We start from the raw sequence: 12,461 nt of genomic DNA on the forward strand, positions 1-12,461 counted from the left end.
ATATCCCCCCTGGGGGTGGGGGCGGAGTAGTGGTGCAGCCTGTCCCCTTGCCTTATACTCCCTCATCAGGAGTTATCATTAGAAGCAAAAACAGAAACTCCTGTGACTTCTTGCTGCCCTTAGCACACACTGACTCCTCTGCCTCATTTGCAAAGTTCTCCATCTCCCTGCTTTCAAATAACATGCCTGTGTCTCAGATCTTAACCATACTGCAATTCCTTCTTTGGGTGAAACAAACTTTCCACAAATAATGACTCCGTCCAAACCCTTGCACTAAGACTTGACCTACCGTGACTTCTGGAAGCCCAAGTTTGCATCCCTGTGATGACCCAGCCTCCTTTTGAGTTCCTATTTGAAAAAAACTCAAGGAATGCATCGTTTGTCCTAACCAAGACCTGAAGATAGAGCTCTGACACACCTCTTTCTTGGAGCATTTACTAAAATAAGCTTACAGGTGTGTATTTTTCCTCTGTTCCTTTGAAATGTATACATATCTCCTACAACCTGGGAGTGTCTTTCTCAAGGACCCAAAAGCCATTCCTCTGAAATGTAATCATCAGAAAGGACTGGACCTCTTCTGTATGCCAGTCTCGGTGGGAGGACAGGATCCTAACTTCATGATTGCCAGCCAGCAGATACAGCTGAACTAACCATGATTACACTGACACCCACTTCTTGAAAGTTCTCATTTCCCTGCCTCTATTGGGCCCCTGCCCACACCCCCTCCCTACTCTCTCAGTCTCCCTTTGAAAATGCCAGTCAGCTCTGCACAAATTGGGGTGGGCTCAGCTCTTTCCCCAACTGATAGGAGCTACTCGATAAAATCTGTTTCCACCACTTTAAGGTCTCACTTTATCTTTGACACCTGAAGCAACGATTGTGCCTCCTCCTGTGACCACCTAAATCCTGTTGATCCTCAGCCTCTTCTGAAATCCTGTGACTGATCCCACCACCACTGATCTCTGCTCTCAGGGACCCTCCATTTGGACTGCCATTGGGATCACCCAGTTCCAGCTGACGGGCCATCTGAACCTGACTGAGGTGCCAGTTTTCTGTCATTTAGGATTGAATCCAACTGGTTGTTTTCAATACTGCAAGGTAGAAGACACTCCTACTTTATTATTCTCCTTTGTGCCTAGTCTAAATGTTACGGAACCAGGCTGGAATGCTGGTGGAAAAACCAACCGGCACTCAGAGATCTTGGTGGATCAGAGATTTATTTAACACCAGCGGGCTCAGAGGAGACTGTTTCTCCAAAGATCTGAGCGCCAAATGCAAGTGGGGAGGGTAATTTACAGTTGTCAGCTTCCATAAGTGTGGGGGTTTTCCTGAGCTCAGCAAACCAAGGAAGAACCCGGAGGAGTGGTCTCTAAGCTAGAGACCAGAGCTTGTTTTAGTCCAGTTGGCCATCTTTGGCGCAGTATTTTATTCATTTCTCTGACATAAGTACTTACATAGAAAGTACTCAAATACTAACAGGATGAATCGAAATACTGGAAATTGTTGTAGTTTAGTGTAAATTAAAATGCAGACCTCGATCACCTTAATTACAACTTCAATGGGTATGGTTGGTTTTGCATATATTTTAGGATCAGAAAGTAGATTCAACAAGGAAATGAGTTACCAGCAGGGGTGAGGCAATAAAGGAGAGGTGACTGTAGTAAACCAGCTTAGTCCAGAAAATATTAAAGGGAACTCGTTTGTGAAGAAATATGTTTTGAATAGTTGTGAAGCATAGCTCCCAGACTTGGGGTGGGGTCTACCACCTGCTTCTCAATATTCCTTTACTCTCCTATTCTCTTTTTCATCCTTCTGATCACTCCCCACCTATTAAAAAAGAGGATATAGGGGCACTTGGGTGGCTCAGTCAGTTGCGGTTAACCGTCTGACTCTTGATTTTGGCTCAGGTCATGATTTCACGGTTTGTGGGTTCGAGACACACATCGGGCTCTGCGCTGGCAGCATGGAGCCTGCTCGGGATTCTCTCTCTCACTCTCTTTCAGCCCCTCCCCTGCTCTCTCTCAAAATAAATAAATAAACTTTTTTTTTTTTTAAAGAAGATATAAATCTGTCTTCAGTCCAAACACAAACCCAAGTTATATTCCAAATATTTGCCTATTTCCCTCTAAGCAGTTCTTTGTCCTGTTCTCTCTCATGGTCTTTCTTGTTTCCTATTTCCTGAAGCCATCTATAATTTTTATATCCCCTCGGTAACAATACATGGACATTCACCCCCGGTTTGCAGATGAAGTCAACAAATCAGAGTGCAGTGAGGGTTGCCCGAGGTTACACAATGAACCTGGCCCCACGTGGGGGTAGCCCTGGAGTTTGCAGCCTGTGGCCTGGTGCCTGAGCTGGAACACGGGCACACAAAGGAAGCTGCAGGCACAGCGTTCTGCTGTGGATGGTTACTGAGCTCACATGCATTATCGGGATCTTTTGTTTCCTGTAAGGCCCAGCATTTTCTTTCTCCAGGTCAGGCAGGCCTGTGGGTTTCTCTGCAGTCTCCTCCCCTGCACTTGGAATACAGAAGCTAGAAGATATGCTTTATCTAGACAAGCTTTAAGATTGTGCAAACCAGGAGCACTGGCGGGGGCTCAGTCGGTTAAGCGTCAGACTTAGGCTCTGGTCATAGTCTCACAGCTCATGAGTGTGAGCCCCACGTTTGGCCTGGAGCCTGGAGCCTGGAGCCTCCTTCAGATTCTGTGACTGTGCAGACCAAAAGAGCTGGCATTGGTAATTTGTGTGAGTTTTTTAATCAGCAAAGCCAGGGGTGGGGCAACATCGTTTAGTTGTAATTAATGAATTTAGACCCTGAAAGTGCTTTTGCTTTTGGTTGGGCAAGCTTGCCTTGTGACTATGTTCAATTTGGGGGAGTTCACGTGTTCTTTTGTTATAAAAGAGAAGCTGTCACCAGCTAGACCCTAAGACCTGACCTTTACTGCCCACCTGCTTGTGCCCCCCAAACTTTCTCCCATAATTATCCTTAAGCTCTTCCTTCTAACTAATCTCTGAACACGGGCAAATGGAAGTCAAAATTGCCCCTCCAGCAGTAGTGACTCCTGTGACAAAACCTGCAGCCTGCAGAAGCCACTTAGACCAATTTGAGCTTTAACCACTGATTTGCACCTGTGCAGATGGACCATGGAGTGACCTGTAGAATGAACAGCAACTACCTCTATTTCATTATAATGCTGAAATCTCTGCCCAAGGAGGAGCACAAGCCTCATTTACATAACACACAATGAACATACAATGAATATGCACATAGGCATGTTTCCTTAAGGTGCATGTGTGACCTTATGCCTGCCCCTATACACGGTGACAAGACTTCCCTATCTACATATTCATCCTAACACTGAATAAAAGGAACCCATCCACCCTTGCTTGTGCAGTTAGACCTCCTTATTAGCTACAGATAAAGTTTTCTTTGTGTCACAACTCAACCTGATGCAGTTTGACTCAACAAGGAGCAAACTCACATTGGCTTGGTTACAAAGCTGGGTACTGCAACAGAGTAGTTCATCTTTCCTAATCTTGCCCTCATCAGATCAGTACTACCAGTGGGGTTTGGTTATAGTTTATGTAAATGGTGCTTCTGAGGATGGGGCATTTGGATTTGAAGACTTCCTAACTACCCTGAACTGAGGAGGGTGACTGTAACTGAACTCTTTTGAGTTTGCTCCTTGGTGAATTACAGGTAGACACTACACTGGTGGGGGGGGGGGGGGGGGGGGAGGAGAGGAGGGTTGTTACACCAAGTAAACTTTATTTGCAGCAATTAAAGAGATCAGGGGAATAACTTCCAAAGCCATAACTCCCTGAGCAGGGGTGAGCAGTTTCCTTTTATTTAGGGTTTAGAATGAATATTCAGAAAGGGGAGCTTTCTCATTGTCTGTAAAGGTTGCACAAGCTTAGAAAACACGAAAGGTATGGTGTGTTAATGAAGCTTGGGCTCCCGCTAGGGCAGAGACTTTAACATTATAGTGAGGCAGAGGTAACTGTCAGAGGAGGGGAAGTGGCTAAGGGCAAGCTCCAAGAGCTAGTATAAATTAGCTGGGGTCTTGGGCTCCTTATCTTGGGAGGGGGCTTTAGGGCCTTGCTTACTTTTGAAATAGCACTGGAAGTTTTAACCACTGATTATTGTCTCTGATACAGTTAGACTATTTTCTTGCCTGGTAGAAACTGTTAGTTTTTGCACTTTCTTTGTTCCCTCAAAGTCCTTAACTGCTGAGGTTTTTGCATTGTGTGTGTGTGTGTGTGTGTGTGTGTGTGCAATTCTGACAGCTCCTAGGAAGTTCTGTAGGAAGTGTGCTTGGACAAGTAGGGTATAGATGGGGGGTGGAGGACTTGGGGTGGGGGTTGGGGTGGGGGTGAGGGGATGGGGATAGATGGGGGCCTGAAATGACTTCTTTTGTATCAGAAAAGCTGTGTCTTGACTTTCTTTTACTGGAGACCCCTAACTCCTTCTGCTTACAAAACTGGCTGTTCCTATTTACATAGCACTGTTGAGTTAGCATGGAAAGTCCTGTGTTCTAGGAAACCACTGCCCCAGCACATGAAAAATCCCAGCTTTAGACAATGTACGCTGAAGGTTGAGGAAAATGTATAAATCCATATGGCCAGCCCCCAAGTGTCCCAAAAGCAGCACTGCTTTTAGTGTCAAATGGATACAGCATAGATTATCTGTCTTTCAGAGTTGGTGTTGCTGATGTTGGCCGTCATGATTTGCAGTTCACAATAATCGATTATTCATTCATGTATGACTCTAAGTGATGCAACTGAAGTCTGCAATCTCAGTGTGTCCTAAGTGTTCATTATTTTAAAGAAAGATGGAAGGACACATACAATTGGATTAAGAAATTTAATAACCATCAGTGTTCTATAGTTTTCAGAGTATAGGTCTTTCACCTCTTTGGTTAGGTTTATTCCTAGGTGTCTTGTTACTTTTGGCGCAATTGTAAATGGGATTGTTTTCTTAATTTCTCTTTCTGGTGAAAGAAATTGAAGAAGACACAAACAAATGAAAAGACATTCCATACTCATGGGTTGGAAGAACAAATCTTGTTAAAATATCTATACTACCCAAAGCAATCTACACATTTAATGCAATCCCTATCAAGATACCACCAGCATTTCTTGTAGAGCTAGAACAAACAATCCTAAAATTTGTATGGAACCACAAAAGACCCCAAATAGCCAAAGCAACTTTGAAAAAGCAAAGCAAAGCTGGAAGGATCACAATGGCAGACTTCAAGTCATATTACAAAGCTGTAGTCATCAAGACAGTATCGTACTGGCACAAAAATAGACATACATCAATGGAACAAGATAGAAAACCCAGAAATAAACCTAAAACTATATGGTCAATTAATCTTTGACAAAGCAGAAAAGATTATCCAATGGGAAAGGGCAGTCTCTTCAACAAATGGTGTTGGGAAAACTGGACAACAACATGCAAAAGAAAGAAACTGGACCACTTTCTTACACCATACACAAAAATAAACCCAAAATGGATGAAAGGTTAAATATAAGACAGAAAACCATCAAAATCCTAGAGGAGAAAACAGTCAACAACTTCTTTGACCTCAGCCGCAGCAACTTCTTACTAGACACGTCTCTGGAGGCCAGGGAAACAAAAGCAAACGTGAACTATTGGGACCTCATAAGGATAAATAGCTTCTTCACAGTGAAGGAAATAATCAACAAAACTAAAAGGCAACCTATGGAATGGGAGAAGATATTTGCATATGACATATCTGATACAGGGTTAGTATCCAAAATATATAAAGAACTTATCAAATTCAACACCCCAAAACCAAATAATCCAATTAGAAAATGGGCTAAAGACATGATTAGACATTTTTTCCAAAGAAGACATACACATGGCCAGCAGACACATGAAAAGATGCTCAACATCACTTATCAGGGAAATGCAAGTCAAAACTACAATGAGATATCACCTCTCACCTGTCAGAGTGGCTCACCCAAGTTCATTCTTCTTCATTATCACTATCCGGTTTTCCCAATACCATTTGCTGAAGACACTGTCTTTTTTCCATTGGATATTCTTTCTTGCTTTGTCAAAGATTCGTTGGCCATACATTTGTGGGTCCATTTCTGGGTTCTCTATTCTGTTCCAATGATCTATGTGTCTGTTTTTGTGTCAGTACCATACTCTCTTAATGATAACAGCAGAAACAGACTCTTAGTTATAGAATACAAACTGATGGTTACTGGAGGGGAGATGGGTGGAGGGATGGGTTAAATAGGTGATGGGGATTAAGGAGTGCACTTGTTGTGATGAGCACTGGGTAATGCATGGAATTGTTAAATCACTGTATTGTACACCTGAAACTAATATAACACTATGTTAACTAAGTGGAATTAAAATAAAAACTAAAAATAAGAAACTTAATAATCAAGAGTACATTCTGCCCAAAGATAGAAAAGAATTTGGGATTGGACATTGCTATAGCTTGAATGTTTGTGCTCCCTCCACCCCCCAGCCCCAGCCAAATTCCAAATTCATGTGTTGATGAAATCTTAATGCCCAGTAGGATGGGACTGGTATGTTGGGCCTTTGGGAGGTGATCAGGTCATGAAGGTGAGTATTCATGAATGAGGTTAGTGTCCTTATAGAAGAGGCTCGAGAGAGGTTTTTTTTTGCCTCTTCCACCATGTGAGGATATGAGAAGTCTTCAACTAGGAATAGGGCCTTCACCAAACCATTCTGGCACCCTGGTTTGAGACTTCCAAGTTCCAGAACTGTGAGCAATAAATGTTTGTTGTTTATAAGCTACCCAGTCTGTGGTATTTTGTTATAGTTGCTGAACTAAGACAAGTATGGTGAGGAAGGGGATGTGAAGTCATATATGGAGGCTAAATCTCACAACTTGGATTAGATAGCCAAGTCCCTCTAAATCAATCCAAAATTTTACCATCTGCCAAAAACTGTATTTTGAAAATAGTGGCTGCTATATTAGCTTGGATTGAATACATGAACACATGCATTATCACACCTTTGATTGCTTTATGAAACTACATAAAATTACAATTCCTGATTCAGAGGTGTCAACTAAAATGTTTTGTGGGTGAGCAAAAGGGGAAATTTGATAACAGATATCTTGGCCCCTTACAATGTGGAACCAATTTTGTCAGGTCTTACTACAGATGGTTTTTATACTAAATCAAAGAGTATGTCAACTCACAGCAACAACAACAAAAATGTTCCCCCTACTTCCTAGTTATTCTGATTTGAACAATGGAGTTTCAAATGGTCTTCTTGACTTATGTGGATATTTTAACAATGCTGCATAAATAAAAAGAACGTTGATATCTTGTCCAAATACAAACTAGATTTTGCTTATTTATGAACATATTTGGTAGATATTGTACATATAATTTTGGCAAATTCCATTCTGTCTATAAACTTCTTGGTAGAGAAAATGAAAAGATGCTACCTCCCAAATATCCTGCACACCATGTATACAAACACCATTAAAAGGGGTGTCATTGGCTTATTGTGATATTTAATGCAAGTTTTGATCATTTTTCAGTTTTCTCAAAATGTGCTACTAATGAAATTTTTGCCTTATAGAAATAGAAGGAGATAGCCTCTTCAGACATGTACCCACAAGACGGCTATCACTGTTGCTGGTCATATATTAATAGAAACAAAAGACTTGATTGACAAACATCTGGTCTACAAAAACAAGTCTGTAGATACAAAGTGAATACTACTGAAGAGCTAAGACCTAATTCCTACAAGTCTGAAAACCTTTTCTTCTGGTTTCTGGCCCAGCATGTAAGAAACTGGAAGTTGCCACTCCATCCTAACAAGAAGTAAAAGGCTGACCAAATTGGAAAATCAGCAACTCTTCTTATCCATGGGAGAAGTGAGGTCACAGGGCAAATAGCTGCCCTCAAATTGGAGAGACCCCCATGTGAATACAGGGAATCACAACTTACCTGACCAGAAGCCCGCAAGCATAGTTTGCCATGGGAACCAGTTCCAGGGTAGGGAAACTTCAACTGTAATTGATGAATTCGTGGGAACTCAGTGTGGACAACTCTGAGAGTTAAAAACTTCAAGGGGTATAGTTTCATCAATTGTAATAGTCTAGTTGGGAATGGTGATAATGGGGGAGGTAAAGGGTATATGGGAAATCTCCACCTTCCCCTCAATTTTACTTTGAATCTAAAAATGCTCTTAAAAAAAGTCTTAATTAAAAAATTTTACTTTTAAACCGAAGAAGGACCCAATCATTGATGGCTCCATACTTTTGTATATTTTACTTCCAGGATTTTTTTTTTTTAATTTTTAATGTTTATTTATCTTTGAGGGAGACACAGCATGAGTGGGGGAGGGGCAGAGAGAGAGGGAGACACAGAATCTGAAGCAGGCTCCAGGCTCCAAGCTAGCAGCAGAGAGTCTGAAGCAGGGCTTGAACTGGTGAGATCATGACCTGAGCTGAAGTTGGCCACTTAATCGATTGAGCCACCCAGGTGCCCCTACTTCTAGGATCTTGACCAGGTTCTCACAGTGGACACTGAGGGAAAATCTCCTTATGTTTCCAGCAGAAGAGGAGAAAAGTCACCTTTTTGAAATAAGCCAGAGCATTCTGTTCTTTTTAACAAGGCTTCTCTCAGGAAAATATATCTACTCAGAGACTAACTGACCTGGGGGAAGGAAAGTACCCAACTCCAGCTCACTCTAGCCATACTATCACATCAAAGGGTAGGAGTTGTGGGTGGAGGGAAGAACTGAGAAGCATATGTGAAGTTCACAGCTGAAGGACACAGTCTCATTAAAACACTAAGACCTATTCATAGGATTGTAGAACACTTAAAAAAAATCTCACCACTTCTTTTCAAAATCATAATGAAATTCCTAGCTAATCCAATAAGAAAAGAAAAAATGAAATGTATACAGATTGGGAAGGAAGATATAAACCATTTTCTATTCACAAATGACTTAATCATACATGTAGAAAATCTGAAAGAATCAACAAAAAAGCCTTGAAACCAATAAGCAATTATAGCAGGGTTGCAGGAATGGAAGATTAATACACAAAAATCAATTTCTTTCATATATCCCAGTAGTGAATAAGTGGAATTTGAAATTGAAAACACACTACCATTTACATTAATACCACCAAAATGAAATACTTAGGTATAAATTTAAGAGACTATGTACAAGATCTATATGAGGAAAACTTCAGAACTTTGATCAAAGAAATCAAAGAAAAATATAAACAGAGAGATATTCCATGTTCATGGATAGGAAGACTCCATATTGTAAAAGATGTTAATTCTTCCCAACTTGACCTATAAATATAATGCAATCCCAATAAAAACCCCAGCATATTATTTTTGTGGATATTTAAAAAACTGTTTTGAAAGTTTATATAGAGAGGCAAAAGACCCAGAATGGCCAACACAATATTGAAGGAGGAGACGGAGTTGGAGGACTGATACCACCTGACTTTAATACATACAATACATCTACAGTAATCAAGATAGTGTTGTATTGGTAAAAGAATAGATGAATAGATCAATGGAACAGAATAGAGAGCTGTGATATTGTGATTTATAATAGGAAATATATATTTGTCTTCCACTGTTCCTGGCACATAGCTCCTAAAACCCTTGTAATTTCCTATATAATAACTATAGGAACATCTTTCATTACGATATTTAGTTTTATTCCCAGTACCCGAAATAACTCCAAAGGATAAAGGTGAAGAAAGTGTCTTTTGTTTTTCTTAATAAGTCCCTTTCAACCACACCAGCGTTTATATTAATGAGATGACTTTTAGAAAGCCCCTAAAGAGGGAGGCTGGTTGCCAGAGGAACCAACCCTGTGGTTACAGGGTTAGAACTTTAAGCCCCACCTTCTGACCAGAGGTTGAATGGGTCACCAATGACCACGGATTTAATCAATCATGCCTATATAACAAAGCCTCCATAAAAATCCCAAAGGACAGCATTCAAAGAGCTTCTGGGTTGGTGAACACGTGGATATGATAGGAGAATGTTCCTTCCCTCATACCTTGCTCTATGCATCTCTTCCATCTGGCTATTTCTGAGCTCTATCCTTTTTTTTTTTTTTTTTTAATTTTTTAAATGTTTATTTTTGAGAAAGAGACAGAAGACAGAGTATGAGTGGGGAGAGAGCAGAGAGAGAGGGAAACAATCTGAAGCAGGCTCCAGGCTCTGAGCTGTCAGCACAGAGCCCTATGTGGGGCTTGAATTCACGAACCATGAGATCATGACCTGAGCTGAAGTCAGATGCGTGAGCTACCCAGGCGCCCCTAGCTCTATCCTTTTAAATTGGTAAATTTTCTTGAGTTCTGTGAGCCACTCTAGTGTATTAATCAAACCCAAGAAGGGGGTCATGGGAACCTCCAGTTTATAGCCAGTTGGTCAGAAGCATAAATAACAAGGACTTATATTTGGCATCTGAAATGTTTGGTTAAGGGGTTATTCTCATGGCATCGAACACTTAACCTTTGGCATCTAAACTTATCTCTAGGTTAGATGGTGTCAGAATTGAGTTAAATTTTAGGACACCCAGTTGGTTTTGCAGAACTGTTTGTGTGGGAAAAGCCCCAACATTTGATGACCAGCAGTGTCAGAAGTGTTGTGAAGAGTAGAGTTTTGAGAGCAGAGGAGAAAAATAGAGTTTCTCTTACAAGAGCCTAGAAGTAGACCCACATAAGTATAGTCAACTGTACTGATCTGATCTTTAGCAAAGGAGCAAAGACAATACAGTGGAGAAAAGATAGTGTCTTCAACAAATGTGCTGGAATAACCGGACATCACGTGGAAATAAATGAATCTACATACAGACCTTAAATCCTTCAGTAGAATGAACTCAAAATGAATCACAGTCCTAAATGTAAAATACAAAAGTATAAAACTCCTAGAAGATAACATAGAAGAAAATCTAGATGACCCTAGGTTTGGTGATGATGTTTTAGATGCAACACCAAAAGCAGGGAAGACTTGTACTTTAGACTTTATCCTGAGGAAAAGGAAATCCACTGAATAACTTACATGTTTTATGAGATCATCCTGGGGTTGAGTGATAAGTGGATCGGATAAAGCAAGACCAAGGGCGGGGAAACAAGTATGGCGACTGTTGCCAAAGTCTAGATAAGAGGAGGAAGTTCAAGGTAATGGGAAAAGTAGCCCTGGGGCAAAATGAAAAGTTGGGTTTTGAACATGTGGAAGTGCCAGCATCATCAGATTGAAAACATCAGGGAGCAGTTGGTCTGATGCTTGGAAGGATATATAGGAAGCCAAAAAGGGTGTGGAGAGGAAGCAGAGGGCCTTGTGCAGAGGAGGAAGAGTGGAAGTGAGGTCCTGGAATGGAAGAAATGTGGAAGAAGGGGCAGTGCCTTGTTCTAATGAGTTCAAGAAAGTAATCAAAGGTGTCCTTGGATGGAGGTAACAGACCAGCATGATCCTGAATACAATCCACATTAGACAGGGAAATGAAGGCCTTCTAGTAAGTTTGGTGGTTATACCTTTTCCAAATACAAGTTATGTTTGTTTTGATCTCACCTTTATGCAGTTCTTTCCACCTGCCTTCTAGTCTTGGCAGGGAATGAACATCAGAGTAAATATCATCCCTTCCATCTCATTATTTAGGATTTCCTTTTGCACATTGACTTACTGAAGGCAGTGATGACTTTTAATTGCTCTGATAACTTCCAAGGATTTTAGCCTTTGCCTTATTTGCCACAGCAGCAGTTTTGTGAAAGCAGTTTTGCATCAATACTAGGACTGAGGAAGGATGGGGGCTGTTTCCACCTAGAAATTCACCACCGTATTCTTTTCTGTGTGATACCAGTCAAAACAACTGGTGGAATATTCACTGCCTATCAGTGGTTCTTTTGATAAATTATGAGCTGTGTTCAACGTAAAGATTGCTCAAGAAGTAATTTGTAAGAAAAGACCAGGATCATACTCGGTTTCAATCCTTCCCTAATAGGGCCTGTGACTCCATGTTATCATTATGGAAAAAGAGCTTTACTGATTAATTAGCTTATTAACATAGAAAGCGTTGCTGTTAAATAGCTACTTTGCATATACCAGGAAATTTTTGCCACATGAGAAGGAGAAACCTTGCATTCTAATCCTTCTTTTTTGTCAAAGAAGCAGAGGGTGCTTAGCCGATGTTGCTGTTGAACATCTGCAGTTGACCAAGTGACTAGTCTTTGTGCTATGGCCAAACAGCAGCTAGCTTGGAAGTATTAAAACTTTTTTTTTTTTTAATTTTTTTTAACGTTTATTTATTTTTGGGACAGAGAGAGACAGAGCATGAATGGGGGAGGGTCAGAGGGAGACACAGAATCCGAAACAGGCTCCGGGCTCTGAGCTGTCAGCACAGAGCCCGACGCGGGGCTGGAACTCACGGACCGTGAGATAATGACCTGAGCCGAAGTCGGCCG

The sequence above is a fragment of the Prionailurus bengalensis genome, chromosome C2 (genome assembly GCF_016509475.1).
Source record: "Prionailurus bengalensis isolate Pbe53 chromosome C2, Fcat_Pben_1.1_paternal_pri, whole genome shotgun sequence".
Classification (NCBI taxonomy): Eukaryota; Metazoa; Chordata; class Mammalia; order Carnivora; family Felidae; genus Prionailurus; species Prionailurus bengalensis.